The 19,793-nt window shown below is 38.0% G+C and overlaps 1 protein-coding gene across 5 annotated transcripts in view; it reads left to right on the top strand.

The window, feature by feature from the left end:
• The window catches only part of PLPPR5 (phospholipid phosphatase related 5), a 181,335-nt gene that overhangs the window by 50,520 nt on the left and 111,022 nt on the right, over positions 1-19,793 (top strand). The window lies entirely within an intron of this gene.

Genomic DNA, 19,793 nt, shown 5'->3' with positions numbered 1-19,793 from the left:
TGAAAATTCAATACAAATCATTAGCGAATCATAGGATGCCAAGGCCAACATGAATTGCAGAGGTCACTTAGGCCACACTGCATATTATCCAGAATAAAGGAGGCAATCACTATAGTCTTAAGATTTAGATTAGCCTTATCTTGAGTGCTTTTGGGAAAATGTTATGACAACCATTGAAACAACCAGTGCTACCCAGCAATGCCCTCCCAAATTAGATTGAGAGAAATAATAATTTACATTAGTATCCACATTAAAATAATAATCTGGATTAAAAAGGTTTGTTGTGGGGGTAGTTAGGTAGTGCAGTAGTTAGAGCACTGGCCCCGAATTCAGGAGGACCTAAATTCAAATCCGGCCTCAGACACTTGACACTTACTAGCTGTGTGACCCTGGGCAAGTCATTAACCCTCATTGCCCCCTCACCCCAAAAAAGGCTTGTTGTTCTAACATGCAACTGGATAGATACTGAATTGAGTAAGTCAATTAAAGAAATTAGGGGAGTTTAAGTTAGCCTGGAGAAGTGGAAGATTGAGGGTTAGGTGGAAGACGGTGGGATAGTTATCTTCAAGTGTTTCAGAGATAGCCATGTACAAGAGAGATTGGATTTATTTTGTTTAATGCCAGAGAACACACCTGGGAGTAGCAGATGATTATAATTAGCAGAGAGATAGACTTATCCTTGATGTGAGGAAAAACTTCCTAGCCATTGGAACTGTGAAATGGGCTATTTTTTTTGTGTGTGAGGCAATTGGGGTTAAGTGACTTGCCCAGGGTCACACAGCCAGTAAGTGTTAAGTGTCTGAGGCTGGATTTGAACTCAGGTCCTCCTGACTCCAGGGCCAGTGCTCTATCCACTGCACCATCTAGCTGCCCCTAAAATGGGCTATTTTGAGATATGGTGGGATCTAGTGTTCTCAATGTTCTACTCATGGGGCATTCCATCCGTCATTTCTATGACCTTTGCCCTCCATGCCTCGATTAACTTTATGGTCAAATATAAAATATTTTATTTGGCTTTTAAGACTTTTCACAACCTTACCCCTTTCTAACTTTTTCAGTCTTCTTAGACTTTACTCCTGTTTTAGTACTGTATGATCCATCTACACTTGCTTTCTTCTTGTTTTTCACACACCACTCCATTTCTGGAGTGTTTTTTCACTGCCTGTGTTTTATACATAGACTATTCTCCCTCTTCTCCTTTCCTTCCTGGCTTTCTTGACTTCCTTTAAGAATTAACTCAAAATCTTGGTAATGTATAATCTGTATCAGATTGCTGCTATCTTAGGAGTGGGGAGGGAAGGGAAGAAGGGAGAAAATTTTGGAACTCAAAAATCTTACAAAAATGAATGTTGAAAGCTATCTTTATATGTAATTGGGAAACAAATAAAATACTAGTTAATGAAAATTAAAAGTGAAAGGAAAGAAGAATTAACTCTAATCTCATTGGCTGCACATTGTTCTTCCCACCCCCACCTTTTAGTGCCTTTTCATTGAAATTCTTTTCTGTCAAATATGTATATATTTTTTGGAACTCTTTATAGGCAAGGGCCTTGTTTTTGCCTTTTTTTTGCATCCTTGGTATTTGGTACAGCACTTGCTACCTATAGTATGCTCTTAATTTGGTTACTTGTTCTTTGTTCTGTAGGAGCCAGATTTTAATTGGGAAGTATTAGGAGCCCCCCCCCCCCCGCAATATTAGGGCAAGGAAGGAGATTAACATCCTCTTTCAAAAACAGAACAGGGTTTATTAACAAGAACAAACTTAAAAACAGAAGTAAGATTAGTAGAATTAAGAGAAAAGAAAAAAAGGAATGGGGCAAGGAAAATAATATGACCTAAATCACACCACCGCTCAGGGCTCAGCAGAACATATGGCTGCATCCCGTCTCTTTCCAGCTCCAATGCCAGAATGGCAAATCTCCTCCATTCTCCTCACCAGCAATCCCCTCTCTCACAGGAGACAGGGTGGTCACACACAGAGCCTGAAGCTAACGAGTTGGCAGCCCTGACTGACAGAATTAACAGACAGTTTTAGAATGGCCAGCCTCCCAGCTTCCCTTTGCCAAAGGTCACCTGACTGCCCTCACCTTGCTTCCCATCATTATAATTTAGCCAGGCCCATGTAGGTGTTAACTGGAGGTGGGTGGAGCACTTCACCAGCATGGAATTGCAGGCGCCTGAGCCCTGGCCGGGGTGCGCTGGGACTTTTAAATCATGATTCGTTCTTTATAGTTCTCGAAGAGAATTAAAATGACATCACTATGTTAGAGTCAAGCTACAGTGTGTCCAACTGTGGTTGATCAAACCAATTCAAGCTTGGAATGATCTACTGTAGGTCAGGCCCAAATAGTCCATATGAACATTTGGGGTAGATTCTCTAAATTTGTGCATCTCTTATTTCTTTTGAGCTACTTCAATTCTGACTTTGCTTATAGAGCACAGTACCTTCCTTGATGAGGGCATGCCATGCTGGGTAGTCCCATGCCAGTGTCTCCCATGCCATACTCTTAATAAGTGCTTATTGAATGACTAACTTCTCACTCCTGCTTCTTTCATTTCCTTTAAAACTCAGCTCAGATACCAGCTACTATATGAGACCTTTCTTTGATTCCCCTACGAGAGCTGCCTCCCCCCCGCCCCACTAATTCCTTGTTTTGATTTTGTATATATTTTACAACTAGGTGTCTCAGTAGATAGAACACTGGGTCTGGAGTCAGGAAGATCTAAATTCAAATTCTGCCTCAGACACACAAGCTGTATGTCCCTGGGCAAGTCACTTAACCTCTGTTTGCCTTAATCCACTGGAGAAAGAAATGGCAAACTATTCAGTATCATTAACCAAGAAATCCCCATGGAAAGTATTAGTGTGCTATGATCCATAGGGTCTCAAAGAATCTGACATGACTGAATGACTGAACAACATGTTTTGCATACACTGATTTTGTATATATTTATTTGTATACATGTTACCTCCTGTATGCAATATAAGGACCTTAAGGGCAGGGACATTGTACCTTCAATGCTAAGTATAGTGTCCAGCATCATATGGTTGATTGGCAGATTGATTAATGAGGTCTTTACTTATCCTTCATAGCTAAAGATTTTATCTTGCTTCACAAAACACTCATGATTCTCTGTTAGATGAGGTTAGTCTATGGATTTATTTATTCTAATTTATATTCTAATTTTTATGTACACGAGCAAGATTTTATCACCTGCAATGGCAGGGACTCTGTCATTTTGTTTGTTTGTTTGTTTTAATTTAATTTAATTTTTACAGGCAATAAGGATTAAGTGACTTTCCCAGGGTCACACAGCTCGTAAGTGTCAAGTGTCTGAGGCCAAATTTGAACTCAGGTCTTCCTGAATCCAGGGCCAGTGCTTTATCCATTGTGCTACCAAGCTGCCCCTGACTTTGTCATTTTTCATATTTTTATTTCTAGCATGTATCCCAGAGCCTTACACATGGTAGGTGTGTAATCAATTTGTTGAATGAAATTGCTGCTAACCTTGAGAAACTGCATCTAAATGATGATATTTATTAATTTTAAGGCTAAGTGCTTTATATGCACTGATTTTACTTGATATTCATAGCAGACTTGAAAGGTAGTTGATTCAAATGTTTCTTCTCGTTGTCATTTTACAAATGAGGAAATTAATCTGAGAAATGTAAACAATTTGTTGTGAGGCGCCTAGACTTGAACCCAGGTGTTCTGAATCTAAATACAGGTGTTTTGACTATATATACCCCAGCATTATATCAACTAGGATCATAAGTCTAGGCCTTATCCCTAATTCTTAACAATAGCAATGCCTAGTCTATTGATTTTTGTTTGTTTGTTTTTGTGGGGCAATGGGGGTTAAGTGACTTGCCCAGGGTCACACAGCTAGTAAGTCCCAAGTGTCTGAGGCTGGATTTGAACTCAGGTACACCTGAATGCAGGACTGGTGCCTTATCCACTGCGCCATCTAGCTGCCCTTGCCTAGTCTATTGATGAGCTAACAATAAAGTCCAGTAATCAGGCCTAATAAAGAATCTGTTCTTCTTGACTATTTTTAGTAAATAAATGTTCATAACACTACTTGGCCTTGAAGTTCCCACTTATAAAGAGAGCTATAGTGAGCATGTGTGGTTATTACTCCTGTAAAGCAATTGAGGTACAGAGAAAAGAGTACTCGTAGATAAATACAGTTATTTAGAAGAGGCAAGCCTTTTGTCTGCCATACTTTTCAGAAAACTGAGTGATAAAGTGTCATCATCTAGTGTCAGATCCTGTTTCATCAGATGATGAAGTTGGTCAATTTATACATTATTGAGTATTTCTTTTCCTCCAGTCCTGTCAAAAGCTCTGGATAGAGAAGATTAATATGAAAAATCACTCATTAATAATAAAATGATAACGAAGGGAATACATATGAGGATCGCACATAATTAATACATATATACCATAAAGTGAGATTGAGAGCACTTAGAAGAGTAATCAACTTTAAAAATTTATTGCCCATCATAATACTGAGCTTCTGAACTGCCATACCTCCTAAATTCCTCAGATTCATAGCTGTCAAGGTTTCACTTTTAAAGCAGAATTATATTGTTCTCCTAATATATTATGTGTACAGGAAGCTGAAAGTTGACCCTGTATTAAGTGCAAATGAAAAACTCTCATGCAAAAATTAGTTCCTGTCGAAGGTTTCCTATCATTCGTTTCTTTATAAGTTCTTTTTGTGTCTTTGTTTTCACATTTATTACATATATTTTGAGTGATTGGGTAAAGTATGAATATTTCCTGTATAATCAACTGCATCTGTTTCTATGAAAAGCATTTAAGATGGTTATCGTCATTGTACATGGTAAGAACATTATCATAACAATAATCAGCTATGAAAAACTGAGCTACTCTGATTAATACACAACAATCCATGACAATTCCAAAGAACTCTTTTTCATTAAAGTCCCATTTTTTTTCCTCTGAAAGATTACACTCAGTTTTGCTGGGTAGGTGATTCTTGGTTGTAATCCCAATTCCTTTGCCCCCTGGAATATCATATTCCATTCCCTCTGGTTCTTTAATGTAGAAGCTGCTAGATCTTGTGCTATCCTGACTAGGGCTCCACAGTACTTCAATTCTTTCTTTTTGGCAGCTTGTTGCAATATTTTCTCCTTGACCTGAGAGCTCTGGAATTTGGCTATAATATTCCTAGCAGTTTTCCTTTTGGGATCTCTTTCTGGAGGTGATTAGTGGATTCTTTCCATTTCTATTTTACCTTCTGCTTCTAGAATATCGGGGCAATTTTCCCTGACAATTTCTTGGAAGATAATGTCTAAGCTCTTTCCTTGATCATGGTTTTCAGGTAGACCAATAATTTTCACATGATCTCTCCTGGACCTATTGTCCAGGTCAGCAGTTTTTCCAAGATGATATTTCACATTGCCCTATATTTTTTTATTCATTTGGATTTCCTTTATTGTGTCTTGGTTTCTCATAAATTCACTGGCTTCCATTTGTTCAATCCTCATTCTTAGGGAATTATTTTCATCAGAGAGCTTTTGTACCTCCTTTTGCATTTGGCTTTTCAAGCTGTTGACTTTTTTCCCCTGTCTTTCCTGCATCACCCTCATTTCTCTTTCCATTTTTCCTCTACTTTTCTAACTTTATCTTCAAAGTCCTTTTTGAGCACCTCTATGGCCTGAGACCAATTAATTTTTTCTTGGAAGATTTAGATATAGGGGCCCTGATGTTGACATCTTCCTCTGAGGGTGTACCTCAATCTTCCTTGTCACCAAAGAAACTTTCTATGGTCCTCACCTTTCTCCATCTCCTCATGTTGCCTTTCTTTTACTTGACTTTTAGCTCCTTAGAGTGGGGCACTATTTCCAGGCTGCAGTATCCCAAGCTTCAGAAGTGCCAGGTGGTATGATTTAAGGAGGATAAGGTTCTTCACTTGCCTGGCCTGTTCCCTGTTCTGTAGATGACCCCAGACCAACTAGCTAATCAACAAGCTTTGTGTGTTGTGGTTGTCAGCTCCTCCGACAAGCCTGTGCCCCTCTCCCACCTGGGCCACTGCAACTCAAGCCTACCTCCTGGTTCCCAGCAGGCGTAAAAAACCAAAGTTCTGCCTCAGCACCAGCATAGACCTCTGTAGTCTTCCCCCTGCCAAGGGCTCAGCCTCTCACCAGACTGTGAGCTTAGTTCCAGATGACACTGGCACTTCAGCTGATTCAGAGGCTCTGGGGATCTCTTTCTCTGGTGAGGCCTTCCTGGGACTGATCTGTGTCAGGGTGACTGTGGAGTTGAGCTCCACTCCTGTCTCAGCACAGCAGCTCCCTCCTTCTGACCTTCCAAACTATTCTTGGTTAGAAGATGATTTCAGCACATTCTTCTGTGGGTTTTGCTGCTCCAGGCATTATCCTATGGCATTATTTGGATGTTTTTTGGAGTGATTGTGTCATGAGTTTGAGAGCTCACTGCCTTTCCTCTGCCATATTGGCTCTACCCCAGAAGTCTCTGGAACTTCTTCCCAAAGAACTCATTATGAAAATTTCCATCCCTCTCCAGAGAGAGAGCTCATGAACTCTGAGTGCATTTTGAAGCATATTTTTTCACTGTTTCTTTCTTTTTTGGCAACATGACAAATATGGAAATATTTTTCATGACTTCACATATATAACAAGTATATCACTTGCTTTCTTGAGGGGTAGGGAAGTGGTGAAAGGGAGGGAGAGAATTTGGAACTCGAAATTGTAAAATAATGTTATTTAAAATTTTTTTAAATAATAAAAATAGGTAAATACAAAATAACAAAAAAAAAAAAAGATTCTCCTAAACTTCTGGTCACTTTTTTTCAGCAGAAATTAATGTGCTTCAAAGAAAATGTGCCATGTCACAGCTTGTTTAAAGAAGAAAGGAACAATAAAATCTCAGAAAGCCCAGAAGAAGATAGCCTCAAGGGAGATATGTACATAATGAATGTGAAATGGAAAGTCATATTAGTTCAGGCTTGTCACCTCCAAAGCCTATTTTTGTTTAAAGAAGATATTTCACCCTAAGTACCATGGTTGATTTTGTTGAATGCTTACTCCCTCAAGGATGCCAGTAGGGCACTTAAAGGTGACTACTCTAAAGAACTTAAGGTTGTAAAACAAATGTTAGGTTTTAGTTAAGAAGCAATTGGAAATCAGAACTATGAAGAAAGATGAATTTCCCTGGCTAGAAAGGAAGCAAAGCACTGAAGTCTCTGTCCTAGTTCCTCTTCTCTTTTCTCTATTATCTCACTTGGTTACCTCATCAGCCCAAGGGTTCAACTATCATCCATAGGTAGAGGATTCCTAAATCTATATAATTAGATCTCTTCTTTCTCTCCTGAGCTCTTGCCTTGTATCACAAAATGCCTTTTGGACACCTCAAATTGCTTTTCCCATAGCCATCACAAACTTGACATGTCCAAAACAGAGCCCTTATCCACTCCATAGCCCACTCTTTTACCCCAACCCTCCCTTCTTCTTATCTTTCTTATTACTGTCAAGAGTATCACCATTAACACAATCACTCAGATGCACAACCTTGGTGTCAGCCTTCACTCCTACACCACATATCCAACCTCTTATCAAGTCTTAAAATTTCTAACTTATAACATCTCTCAAATATAATCCCTTTTTAAAATGTATAGTCACCCTCTAATATAAGCCCTTATCACCTCTCACCTGTATTAGTTTAATAGCCTTCTAATTGGTCTCCATGCTTGAAGCGGGACATATATGCAATATATGAGCAAGAGTTCTTGAATTGGAACTGAATATAAACCCTTTTAGAGTCACAGAATATCACAACTGGAACGTATGTTAAAGACCATCTAATGCAGTCCCCTCATTTAACAGTAGAGCAGAGGGGCAGCTAGGTGGCGCAGTGGATAAAGCACCGGCCCGGCATTCGGGAGTACCTGAGTTCAAATCTGGCCTCAGACACTTGACACTTACTAACTGTGTGACCCTGGGCAAGTCACTTAACCCCCATTGCCCCGCAAAAACAAAACAAAACAAAAAGAAACAAAACAAAACAAAAAAACAGTAGAGCAGAGAGCCCAAAGGAAATGTGACATCACCATGGTAAACAGAGCCAGGAAGTGGAAAAGCTGATATTCAAACATGGATCTTCTAAGTTCAGTGTTCTTCCCACTGAAGCATTCTGTTTTTCTGTAGCCTAAAATCTAAAAACTTCGTAGCACTATTCTTACTTATTCCAGGTTTTTTGGTTGGCTTTTTTTTGTTTGTTTTTTTTACAGATTACTATTCTCAGTTATATGATTTTTTAAATGTTTTTTAATTATTTGAGAAACAGGTCAAACAAAGTTGGGCCGCTTTCAAAATCCCCAGTACTGAAGCAGATTTGAAATGGTTTCTTGTAGCAATTTCAAATCAATAGTGCATGAAGACCTTTGAGTCATCACGAACAATCAGCTTAAATGTCTTCCTGCTTAGGTGACCTCCTGAATCTGATGAGTCTATAAACCCACTGCAATCTCACACACTGAGTTTCTGAGTCAGACTTCAATAGGTGAGCTTTACCAGCACTAATGAAGCTTTTGGGGAGTTTGGAAAAAACCCAAACAATTCTGTAATTATTACATATTTCTAAGAAGTTCCATTTCAGCATTCTGCTATCAACTCAGTAATAGGGAAAATAAAGAGACAGGATATGGAGTGTGAGGTGGAAGGCCAATTTTAAGCTTCTGTTATGGAGACCCTTCCCATTCAAGCCTTTATAACTCACATAGAAGTGTTATGCCAACCTACCCCACCTCTTTCTCTCTCTGACTAATGGTTCTTTAGGCCTTTACTGAGCCCTGTGGGGAATAAATCCATTGGGGAAAATAGAGGTGTACGGTAGGTGACTGCCAGCCATGGAGCTATGCTAATGCTAAGTTGAAGCAATCCACAGCTACAATGCTACATGTATGTGTATACATATACACATACACACATACATACACATATACACACATATACTAGCTGTATCTATACATACATATGTGTATATGTGTATGTATATGTATGTTGAGACACACATATGTGTAGCTATATATGTATCCATAAATGTATCTATATATGGGGCAAGGACAGATTCTTTTTCAGAGTAAGGCATGTTACCTGAGCCACACTGTATCCTGTAGAAATTAATATATTTGCAAATGTGTCTTAGCTATATGTACTACTTCTTTGTAACTCATAGTCTTAAAGTGTAGCCTGGAGCAGTGAAAGATTAAGTGACTTCCCTGGAGTCACATAGCCAGTATATGTCAGAGATGGGATTTGAATTTCTGATTTTCCTGGCTTCGAGGCCAAATGTCTTTATACTACACAAGAAACTATCTAGGTTATAAGTAGTACATATAGCTAAAACACATTTGCAAATATATTAATTTCTACAGGATACTGAGTGGTAGAGGATAGAGTTCTGGGCTTAGAGTTAGGAAGATATGAGTTTAAATTCCATCCCAGACATTTACTATCTATGTATCCCTGAGCAATTAACTTCATCTCTTCTATACATACTTTCCTCATCTGTGAAATGAGGATAATAATAGCACCTACCCAATAGAATTACTATGAGAATCAAATAAGATAACATATGTAAATAGCTTTGCAAACTTTAAAATTATATATAAATAGTAGATATATTATTGTTGTTGTTATTATCTATTCAGCAAATATGCACAAAATCTCAGCAATGTTTTGCACTAAATAAGTTTTGATGGGTTTACCTGGGAAGCAAGCTATTATTTATAATTTTGATTTGAAAATATGTCTAGTCCCAAAGAGCTGAATAAGGAAGGAACTTAGGGGTGGTTTTTATTTGTTTTTGTTTTGTTGTCATTTTGCATAGTAGATGTTTGGGTTGACTTGGAATAATTTTTTTCCCTTTTGTTATGAATTGAGGTTCAAGGTTAGAGTAGAGTGTGGGGCAGGGAAGAAGGGGGAAGCAACTATACATCTAGGAATGACTCTAATGTAGAAACAGAAGGCATCAATACAATATCAGCAACAACAACAACAATAAAAAAAAAAAAACTTCCACTTAGAACCATAGATTTAGCCCTGCAAGAGAGATCATTTACTTCTGCTGTAATTTTCATTTGAGGAAACTTAGGACCAGAGAGGTTTAGAGAATTCATAGAAGTACTGAGATTTGAACCCATGTCCCCTGGATCAAAACACAGAACTCATTTTTTTTAAAGTTGCAGATAGCCTCTGAGAGAAAGTAGTCAATCACTTACACATCCATGCAGTATTCTTGAAACTCCACAGTCTGTGCACTTAGATAACCTACTTCTCTAAGATTATTTTTCTTTGTATTCCTGTATAAACCCTGGGGTCAACAAACTGACATAGAGCTTGTTCCCTAAACATCTTCTGAATATTCTTGTGCCTTCATTTTTCTATTTTATGTTTCTAAAGTCTATCCTACTTTTAAGGTCCAACTTAAATCCTATATCATCTATAAGGCTTCCTCCATTCTCAGTTGTCAGTCACTTCTCAGAATTTATAGTAGATTGTATTGGCCCTCATTGCCATGCAAAAAAAAAAAAAAAAAAAAAAGGTTGTGCAAAGTGACCTACCCAGGGTCACACAGCCAGCAAGTGTCAATTGTCTGAGACCGGATATGAACTCAGGTTCTCCCGAATCCAGGGCCGGTACCTTATCCACTATGCCACCTAGCTGCTCCATAGATTTTCTTTCTTTTCCTTTTTTTTCTTTTTTAATCTTTTTTCTTTGGGGGTGGGGGTAGGGCAATGAGGGTTAAATGACTTGCCCAGGGTCACACAGCTAGTAAGTGTCAAGTGTCTGAGGCCAGATTTGAACTCAGGTCTTCCTGAATACAGGGCTGGTGCTTTGGCCACTGTGCCACCTAGCACCCCTTGGACAACCTTCCAGAGTCACATGAGATATAGACACCTACCTATAAAACCTAACTCTGATTTTTTACAGAATTTTAGAGTTGGAAGGGACCTCAGAGGCAATAAAGCTATTATTATGATCTACAGTACCACCATCCCTCCAGTCATAACCCAGTTGCCATTCTCAACTCCTCCCTCAGCTCACATAAAGAATCAGTTGCTAAATCTTGTCAACTTTATCTCCATAATATCCTCTACATCTATCACCTTCTCTTTACTACCATGGCTACTACCCTAGTTCAGGGCCTCAGTTACTCTTCTCCAGACTATCGCAGTGGCCTCCTAATTGATCTACACTCCACCCTTCCAATTCAACCTCTAGGGCGGCTAGGTGGCACAGAGGATAGAGCACCGGCCCTGGAGTCAGGAGTACCTGAGTTCAAATCCGGCCTCAGACACTTAACACTTACTAGCTGTGTGACCCTGGGCAAGTCACTTAACCCCAATTGCCTCACTAAAAAACAAAAAACAAAACAAAAAACAAACAAAAGAAAAAACAATTCAACCTCTAGCTGCCAAACCATAGGCACAGCCATGTGACTCTCCTGTTCAATAAACCCCAGGTGCTCCCAGTTACTGCTAAGATCAAATATAAACTCTTCTATTTGGCATTTAACATGCTTCACAATTTGGCATTTTACTTCCCTTTATGTACTCTATGGTCCAGTCAATCTGGCCTTCTTATTGTTCTTTATAAGTAGCCTTCCATTTTCAATCTCCCTGCCTTTCCACAGGCCATTCCTCATGCCAGGAACACACTTCTCTCTCAGCTTCCCTCCATTATTTCCTTTAAGCAAACTTTCCTGATCTGTCCTTCCTCCCTACCCCCAGATACCAGTATGCTCTCTGAAAAAAAGTCACCTTATATGCATTTTGTATATATTTATATAGGTACTGCTTTTCTCCCTCAATATAATATAAAGTCGGGGGCAGCTTGATGGTGCAGTGGATAAATCGCTAGCCCTCTATTCAGTAGGATGTGAGTTCAAATGTGGCCTCAAACACTTGACACTAGCTGTGTGACCCTGGGCAAGTCACTTAATCCTCATTGTCCTGCAAAAATAAACAAACAACAACAACAACAAAAACACAAAATGGAACAAAACCAAAACAAAAAACAATAAAATATAAGGTCCTGGATGGTCAAGTTTGTTTCATTTCTGTCTTTATATCCCCAGCACCTAGTGTAGTATCTGTCATATACTAGCCTCTTAATAAATGTTCATGCTTTGATTGATTGATGTGTGAAGCACTTTGGATACATTATATCAAATGATGAGTGATGGCAATACCTACGGGATACTGCTAGTTTTTTTTTATCCTATCATCTCCTATTTGAAAGATGAGAAAAGTATCAGAAATATTAAGTGATTTGGCCACAATTATCACACATCCAGCAAATGGCAAAGAAAGGATAAGATGTAGATTTCTCCTAATGCCTATTCTAGCATTCTCTCCTCTTTTCCATACTGTCTCTTTAGTCCAACCCATAGCTGAACAGTAATCTTCTCTCCAACAAGTATTTGCACAACCTTTATCTAGAGATCTCAAATGAGGTAAGACTCCACCATAGATTTCTTTTTGATGCCTCTCATTGACCTAAAAATCAACTATCATGCCCCATCTAAATCTTTACTTTTTCAGAACAAAGATTCATAATTCCTTCAACCAATTCTCACATAGCATGACCTTAAGGCTCTTTGTCATCCTCGCTGATTTCTCCTCGATGCTCTTCAGCTTATATTGTCTTTGAAATATGGCACCCAAAATAAACACTCCGGATGTGGTCTGAACAGAGTAGGACTGAATATAGCAAGACTATTACTTTTGCCATTCTAGACAATGTGCAGCCAAAAATTAGATTAGCTTCTTTTCTCTTACTATGCACTAAAGCTCCTTTTTTTTCCTTCTTTTTAAACATTTTTGTTTATTTTATTTTTAATTTATGGAATAAAACAAGCTTTTCTATAACATGGTATGAAACTGAAAATCTATTATGTACAGCTTGTTAATCCTTTTAAATATAGTTATAATGTAAACTTCTTTTTCCCTTTTTTCTTTCCTCCCTCCTGCCTAGAGATGACTACCATTAGATACAAATATATCTCTCTCCTTATCTATATCTATCTATATCTTTATCCAAATCTATAACTATATCTATTTCATATATATATATATATATATCTAAATCTATCTATATCATCTATGCCTATATACATAAGACAGACAGACATGTATATATATATATATATGTAAAATCATTCTATACATACTCCTTTTATTGCTTCTTTCTCTTGATGCAAATAGTGTCTTCCTTCATATGTCCTTTGTACTTAATTTGGATATTTATATTAATCATAAAGATTCATTTGCCTGAGGGGCAGCCAGGTACACAGTGGATAAAGCACCAGCCCTGGATTCGGGAGGACCTGAATTCAAATTCAGCCTCAGACACTTACTAGCTGTGTGACCCTGGGCAAGTCACTTAATCCTCATTGCCCTGAAAGAAAAAAAAGATTTATTTGCTTAAAGTTTTCTGATTTTTTTCATAAACTGCTATTTAATCATTCCTTTTTCATATTTTACTTGTTAAGTTTTGAACCCAAGTGTAATAGAGATTTGAAAATTGATCAACATTCCAGAACTTGTAGCTCAGAAGGGCTAATATTTCCTCCCAGGCCTTAGAATTATTTGGACTATCTTTGACACAGAAGGAAGACATTGGGTTTTGCCTAGGATTTTGAAAGAGTCACATAATGGTCTGTGAGAGAATAGATTCAAAAAAAGGAATGACAACCACATGAACTGAGAACCAGAAGGAGTGGGGAAGACAGCATTCTTAGTCCTGCCTGGCACTTAATGAGCTGAGCTGGAGAGAAGTGGTGGCACGGGGGCAATATATAAATAGAGAGAGGAAGCAGATCAGAATTGTGGCAAAGAAGGCTCCTCCTGTTAAGCTTAGTGCCTACAAGTCTGTTACTGCTTTCTCCTCTTCTCTGTAATATAGGTACACCACAACCAGATTCTTGTATTTCACCTTCTCACAGGGTCTCCACCATAGAGGCCAAATAGAGTCCTTCCAAGCATAGAATTCTCACTTCATCTTCACTCTTCCCATTGATGCTAAGGCTACTATACTATCTGCATTTCACAGACACTTCTGTTTCATCATGCCTACCATGCCCTTACTTTTACTCATACCTTGATTGATAAGTCCAACCCTTTCTCTTAGTATGCACTAAAAGCTCCTGTATTTTTCTTCCTTTTAAACATTTTTGTTTATTTTATTTATAATTTATGGAATAAAAATGACACAGGAAGATTAAGAACCCCTAGTTTCAATGAATTTGCAGAGAAGCCAGACAGAAGGTTCTCAAGAACCTGTTTTCTCCACCTCTGCTATATTACATATACCCTGTGCACGTAGGCTGTTTCTTGTACTTTATATTCATTTTTTCTTATAATAAATGTCAGAGACAGAAGGGGGTTGAATCATGGGATTGGGTCAGGAGGGTCCAATGACTTAGACAATGACAAGGGTTGGACTCATCAATCAAGGTGTGAATAAAAGTAGGGGAATGATAGGCACGGTGAAACTGAAGTGTCTGTGAAATACACATAGTATAGTAGCCTTAGTGAAGATGAAGTGAGAATTCTATGCTTGGGAGGAGTCTTTGGACTTCTTTCAGAAACTCAATGAAAAGGTCAATTTCCCTTACAGAGGGTACCAGAAAAGCCTGGTGGAATGGTCTCTACTCATCGAATTATACGTACTAGCATACTAGGATCTTTCTAATACCTGGAAGACAGCTTTTATGAATTACTCTCCAAAATACTTATCAGTAGTTAGGCTATTTAACAATTGAATTGATAAATATTGACTAAGTGCCAAATATATGGAAGATATTGTTCTAGTCTTTTGAAATACAAAGACCAAAGAAAAGATAGTCTTTGCTGTCAAGGAGCTGGGGGGAGGGGCACAAGCAATGTAATTTGAGAAAGGAGAATGTATTTAATAAATCAAGGAGGAAAAACTTCCATGGCAACCGAATTGAGCCTTGAAAGAATCTAAGGATTCTAAAAGATGGCAGTGAAGGAGGAATGCATTCCAAATGATAGAGATGGGACATGGAATACCAAGTGTTAGAAACAATAAGTAATTCACTTTGACAGGGATATAGAATGGGTGAAGTCATTTTCCATAACCTCCTATTATAGCACAATACAATTTCTTAGTTTTCTTCAGAAGTAAGTGGGACAGTATAATGATCACTAGTGTTAGGCATACCTCTGATCCTGCCCTTTGTATGTATAAATCTGGAAAGGTAGATGAGAGGAAACTGAAAAAAATATTCAAATGCCAAGCTGAAAAGGAGTTTGCATTTTACCTTCTGAGGAAGTCTAGTGGAGAAGTTGTATTGTTCTATAGTAGAGATTAGGACTCTGAGATAGGTAGGATCCCATATCCACGGGAGCTCTGGCACGTGTGTGTGTGTGTGTGTGTGTGTGTGTATGTATATAGATGTGTTCATGGGTGTCCACACATGTGTATGTGTCAGGGGGACTCTTGGACCCACATCTATGAATGTTTCTAGTGGAATTTCTGTAGAGTTTGGAACTCATCTGTTTATGGGTCAAGTGAAATGTAACTCCAGGGGGCAGGAACATGTTCTTTCTCAGCTATCTATGGTGGGTGGAAATAAACATGAATCTGGTCCTCTCAGGTAACAGCATGGAACCAACTTGTGATGTAAAATGTCCTTAAACTCTCCTAACTGTTGTCTACACAAATGTTTGGCTGAGCGTTTCCCTATGGTGAACTGTAAGATGTAATGTTGAAAAGGGAAAGGAGTCCAGGAAAAACGATATATTAGAAAGATAACCTACCATTGACAAATAAGGAAAATTATAACTAACTCCAACTTCTTTTTAATTAATCTTTTTTTAAAAGCACTTGGGTCAAGTTTTTAACCTTAGCTAGAAATATTCTCAATTAAGTTGGAAGAGTAGTGTTTTATGGCAAGCCATGACAACCTCTGGCCTGTACTTCTTGTAAGTATTATATATGAACTCATAGCTACAGTGGTGAATTATAAAGCAATACAACACTAGTTGTAAAAATGTCACTGGAAATCACCCTGGTTCAGAATTTTTGCTCTTGCTGCAGTAGTTAGTGGTTTAAGGTGTCAGCATTAGCACTCTCCAGTGGTGTTACTTGCTAGCATTTTGTGTCTAATTACAATGTGCTGTGGGATACCAGAATGAGTCCCACATGCGCTTGCTAGAGAAAATGCCTATATCAACAACTTACACTGTTAAATTGAATTTGCAGGGTTAGCTGTCTAAAGTGAGTTTCAGTGGGGGGTGTTTGGGATAGCCCCCTTCATTAGTTTGGTTAGAGAAAAGTCCTGTCCTGAAAAAGAGGTTTTAGCCAAAGCATAGAGAAAGAATGTTTCCTGAAAGTTCCAGTGGTTTCCCATCAACTGCCCAATGAAGTACAAATTCTTAGACCTGGCATTCAAAGCATTCTACCATCTGATTCTAATCTTACCCCCCCCAAGACCCTACATTCTAATTCAATAGATTAGTCAGGCATTGATTAAATGTCTATGTGCCAGGTTTGGGGGATACATAAAGAAACAGCCCTTGCCCCAAGAGAATTTTAAACAAATGCGGGAGATAACATGTACACATATAGATATAGGCAAAACATATATAAATCTGGAGCAGGTAGGTGGTACAGTGGACAAAGCACTGGACCTGGATTCAGAAGTGTCTGAGTTCAAATCCAGCTTCAGACACTTGACACTTACCAGCTGTGTGACCCTGGTCAAGTCACTTAACCTTCATTGCTCCACAAAAAACCAAAACCAAAACAAACATAACAAACAAACCATATATATATATGCATTCTTGTATTTCACCTTCTCACAGGGTCTCCACCATAGAGGCCAAATAGAGTCCTTCCAAGCATAGAATTCTCACTTCATCTTCACTCTTCCCATTGATGCTAAGGCTACTATACTATCTGCATTTCACAGACACTTCTGTTTCATCATGCCTACCATGCCCTTACTTTTACATATACATGCATATATATATATATGCATGTGTGTGTGTATAAATTGAATACAACGTGAACTTGGACTCTTAAACTGTAATCATTCCAAGACTCTATAGACTCTTAAGATAAATGAATAGTGTTTATTGTTCTATTGTTCCCTATTGGAATAGATGATAAATACATGTAGGTGATGCCTAGGCAGCTAAAGGATACAATGGATAGAGTGTTGGATTCAGGAAGACAAAACAGGACCAAGTATGGCCCAGTCATTTCCTCCAGAAGTACTCAGACCCTGGCCCTAACACAGCATCCTAAATCAGGAAGGAAGGAAGGAAGGAAGGAAGGAAGGAGGGAAGGAAGGAAGGAAGGAAGGAAGGAAGGAAGGAAGGAAGGAAGGAAGGAAGGAAGGAAGGAAGGAAGGAAGGAAGGAAGGAAGGAAGGAAGGAAGGAAGGAAGGAAGGAAGGAAGGATAGGTTAACAAGAAAAGAATCACATCAGAAAGAACTATTATGGTGTCAGGGACACCCAAGACACAAATATAGAAGAAAACAGTGCTTCCTATATATCCACAAGTACAAATTCAAAGAAAAACAGTTTAGACACAAGTTCAACTAGAATTCCTAGAAGAAATGAAGCTAGACCTTTTTTAAAGAGTTACTGTGATTTTAAGAATAAAAATTAAAATGCTAGAGGAAAAACAGGAAAGGATGATGTAGTTCTATAGGAAAGACTTGAAGGAAAATTGACATCTTAGTGCAAGAGGTATATGACATTCCTCAAGAAACAGACTCCTGAAAATTAGAATGGAATAAACAGAAGTTAAAGATTCTGGAAGACAATACAGAATATTAAAACAAAATTTAAAACCTGAAAAATAAAAGGAAATGTTAGGATTCTTATATAAAAAATAATTGACCTGGAAAAAAAGATCAAGGAGATAATCTAAGAATCACTGGAATACTAGAAAGCCAGAAATAAAAAAAGAAAATGGACATAATGTTTCAGGAAATTTTGAAGGAAAACTAGAACCAGAGAGAAGAGTAAAAACAGAAAGAATCTACTAGTTGTGGCAGCTAGGTGGCGCAGTGGATAAAGCACCAGCCATGGGTTCAGCAGGACCTGAGTTCAAATTTGATCTCAAACACTTGACACTAGCTGTGTGATGCTGGGCAAGTCACTTAACCCTCATTGCCCTGCAAAAAACAAACAAACAAACAAACAAAAAAAGAATCCACTAGTCACCTCCTAAAAGAAATCCCAATGTGAAAATTTCAGGAACATTATAAGCAAAATCTAGATGTTCCAGGAGAAATACAATCATATTGCAAGCATTCAGGTACATAGGAGTCAGGCTTCCACAATACTTAGTAGCCACCACAATAAAGGGATTGGGGAGATTGATAAAACAAATTTTAAAAAGCAAAAGATATAGGTGTACAAGCAAGACTAGCTTATGCACCAAACTGAGCTTTATCTTATAAAGGGTAGATGAATCTTCAGAAAATAAAGGACTTCTAAATATTCCTGATAAAAATACCAGAGCTGAGTAAAATCTTTGGAATAAATAGTCACCATTCATGAATAACATTAAAAGGTAAATATAAGTAAGTAGTAGGAAAGGACTAAATAAAGATGGAGTATTTATATTCTAATTGGGAAGATAACACAGAGGTCCTCTCAGAACCTCATCATCATTGATGGCAAAAGAGAGAACTAAAGAAAATAGAGGATATGGGAATAGTTTTGTTATATTTTGATGATCTTATAATAAGGAAAGGGATGGAGAAAGGAATATACTTGGAGAAATGGGTGAGCAAGGATGGGGGAAATTATCTCATAAAGTCAAAGTTCTGAAGTGGAAGTCTATTAAAATAAGGAGGAAATCAATTTAGAACTATGCCCAGAAAGTTAGAAAATTGTGCATACCATTTGATTCAACAATCCTACAACTAGAACTATAACCTAAATAAAAGAGGACAAGAATCTATATCTACAAGAATAGTTAAAGTAATTCTTTTCATGGTAGCCCCAAATTGGAAACTAAGGGTTTTTTTTTTCAGCCTTGAGAAATAGATTTAGTATAGAATCATATAATTGTAGAGTCAAAGGACTACAGAGTTGGAAGGGACCTTAAATGCTATTAGGCAGTACAGTGAATGGAGCCCTAGACCTAGAGTCAGGAAGACCTGAGTACGAATCCAGCTTCAGAGTCTTACTAGCTGTGTGCTGCTTAGGCAAGTCCTTCAACCTCTGTTGGCCTCATTTTTTTCCATTTGTGGGGATAATAATAACAACTACCTCCCAGAGTTGTGGTGAGAGTAATATGAGATGATATTTGTAAGCTACTTTGCATACCTTAAAGCACTATATAAATGTTAGCTCTAGCTATTAGCATAAAATGCAATCTTTCTATATATCATGAATGGTATTTTCCAGATGACACACATGATCATAGCTCAGGATGAACACATTGTTAATCTAATCATGACAAAACGATTGAGAAATTATAATATGGTCTGTATTTTCATTTTGTTGTTTAGGGCTTTTTTTTCCCTTTCTTGTGGTTTTTCCCTTTTGCTCTCATTCTTCTTGCATAGCATGGCAAATGTGGAAATACATTGAACGTGATTGTACTGTACAACCAATATCAGATTGTTTGCTGTCTTGGGGATGGGGGAAGGAAGGAAAGGAGGGAGAAAAATTTGGTAATCAAAATCTTACAAAAATGAATGTTGAGAACTATCTTTGCATGTAATTAGAAAAAGATACGATATTA

This window comes from Dromiciops gliroides, chromosome 4, assembly GCF_019393635.1.
Source record: "Dromiciops gliroides isolate mDroGli1 chromosome 4, mDroGli1.pri, whole genome shotgun sequence".
NCBI classification, from domain to species: domain Eukaryota; kingdom Metazoa; phylum Chordata; class Mammalia; order Microbiotheria; family Microbiotheriidae; genus Dromiciops; species Dromiciops gliroides.
The sequence above is the reverse complement of the archived record's forward strand: the minus strand, read 5'-3'. Positions and strand labels throughout refer to the sequence as shown.